The sequence below is a fragment of the Gorilla gorilla genome, chromosome 2 (genome assembly GCF_029281585.2).
Source record: "Gorilla gorilla gorilla isolate KB3781 chromosome 2, NHGRI_mGorGor1-v2.1_pri, whole genome shotgun sequence".
Taxonomy (NCBI): domain Eukaryota; kingdom Metazoa; phylum Chordata; class Mammalia; order Primates; family Hominidae; genus Gorilla; species Gorilla gorilla.
In genome coordinates, this window is record NC_086017.1 from 179,384,763 (window position 1) to 179,387,278 (window position 2,516).

A 2,516-nucleotide genomic window follows, 5' to 3' on the forward strand; every position below is an offset into this window, starting at 1 on the left:
AAGCTGTCCAACAACACCTAATAATATTATTGTGGACATGATGGAACAATATTACCTTGATCATAATATTATTAGCTAGATTTACAGATTTGGACTCATATAATTATAGTGCTAGTTAATAGATCATGAACAGTATTCTGTTAGAAAATTCAAGGCATTTACAATGAGAATACCTATAATGAAAAGATAAATTGTAAATATAAATAGAAAAGTGGCATTGTGGAGAAGCAGAACCCAAGTATGTCATCCAAAGGTTTAACGTATATATTACCATTGAACTTCAAATTTGGTTCTGAGGATTTTTGCAACCAAGATGACAAAGAAGATATGATCAGTTACATTACTATTATTATCTAAGAGAAGAAAGTAAATCAGTTCCTCAGGAGGAATTTTTCCTAGTACGGATTTGTAATGGAGATTAATCACATAGGTTCATAAATGATCAGCACCGATTTAATAGCAATTTCTTTAATAAATATTTTAAAGCAAATGCTCTTTTATAATGAAACTTTGGGAAAGAAGTATAAAGGTTATGAAGTGTCAGTTCAGCAAAGAGAAATGGTAGGCTAATGTCATCTGTGTATGTGAACTTCATGTGCTCTGAGTTGATCCAAAGTATAGTTGAGAGAACCTAAACTATTGGAAGTACACTCTATTCTTCAGTAATGTTCTTTCATGTTGCTTCTCTCAGCCAGAGTTTGAGGGGAGCTGGGTAATAGGGTCTAGTTAGAAAGGTGTAGAGGCAGGAATAGGACTATTTTAAGGTTGTAAGTTTTAGCAGGAACAGTAGGCTTTAGAAATCAGCTAGGAAACTAGTAAAGTTGACCTCCTCCATAAAGTGTTTCTATATCATGTTTCTTGAGGCTCTGAGTTTGTTAGGGGTGCTTGGCTGGATGGGTAGTTTGGCGTTAAGGTATTTGAGGGGCAAAATTAAGCAGCTCAGTTTTACTTACTTTTATATGTTGAGTTTCTGCAAAAGTCTTTATGTGACAAACAGTAAAAAAAGTTATTTTGCTTAAAAATACTGGAAAACTGTTTCTGATAACCCTGATTCTTCCAGTGTAAAAAATGCAAGTTTTATATACATGTCAATAATTAAATGTTCATATTTTTATCATGCATCTTAGGTCTATCTGGTTCCTGTATTAGGGTTAAAGACAATTTGAGGTGGATAAAAAGCCATCTTTAATCTGTCCTGAAATGGCAAAATATATATAAATTGAGATAAGGCCTTTCTGTCAAGCCCTCTTCTGTAATTAAAGTAGAGCTTTAGTAAATCTTTGGATCAAAGAAGACTGGTCATAGATTTGAGAATTTTTTTTTTTTTTACCTTTCTTCAAACTTTTATGTCTATAATCCTACAAATTCATTTAGGTAGGGTCACCATTAACTTGTTATGTAAATCAGGACACTTTTGAGCATGGAAGTGGTTCATAACAGGACAATAAGCACTAACGGAGAGCAGTTTCCTGGGCGTGCTTCATGCAGGGTCTCCCAAAGTCTGCATGTAAACAGGTATAGGAGTCTCAGTGTCAAGGGTTAGGGAGATGGGATAATAGTTGATTAAAATTAATAAAATAAAACACATTCATATTGACCAATTAGAATATAAAGTATAAATAAGGTAATGTAAATCACTTATAAACCTACTTTTTAGTGATTACAATTATTAATATTTGGTTGAGCGAATATCCACCTAGAATTTTTATGAGTAATAGAAAACACATATTTTCTTTTTCCTTCTTTAAAAAAAAACTTGTGATATTTAACTACTTTTTTATATTTATTGCTTTTATGTAACTTTTAATCATTGTCATTTTTCAATGTCAGATATTATTTGAAAATATGCTCTTTAAGGGTTGCAAAGTATTTTATCTTAGAGTTGTACTGTAATTTATTGATGCATTCCTATCATTGGTATTTTGAGTTGTTTCTATTTTTTTACTATTATAAAATACAATGAACATTTTTACATCTCCGTTTTTGAGTGGAAGTTTTATAATTTCTTGAGGATGAATTACTGGAAGTGGAATTACAGAGTCAAATTTTTATGGTTTGTGTATGTATCTACATCTGTATTCAAATTGTCCTTCTGCGAACATATACCAATACAAAATACCACCAGCAATGTGTTAGGTTGTTTCAAGTGGTTAATATTTTTCTTATTAACATCTATAATAGCTGTACCTAAAATGGAAAAAAGAAATCATATGTGTATATGTACAGTTTCCTCTAGACCTGTCTCACAAATTGCTATATGGCAAGTAAGTAGAAAATAATTACTTCACTGAGATATCCTTTCCCTTATCACCTTTGGAGAAATCATGATATCTTTTATTTTTATCTGTTAGTGGTTTTTTTTCTGTTGTTTTTTGAGATGGAGTGTCACCCTGTCACCCAGGCTGGAGTGCAGTAGTACCATCTTGGCTCACTACAACCTCCTCCTCCTGGGTTCAAGCAATTCTCCCTGCCTCAGTCTCCTGAGTAGCTGGTAACAAGCACCTGCTACCATGCCC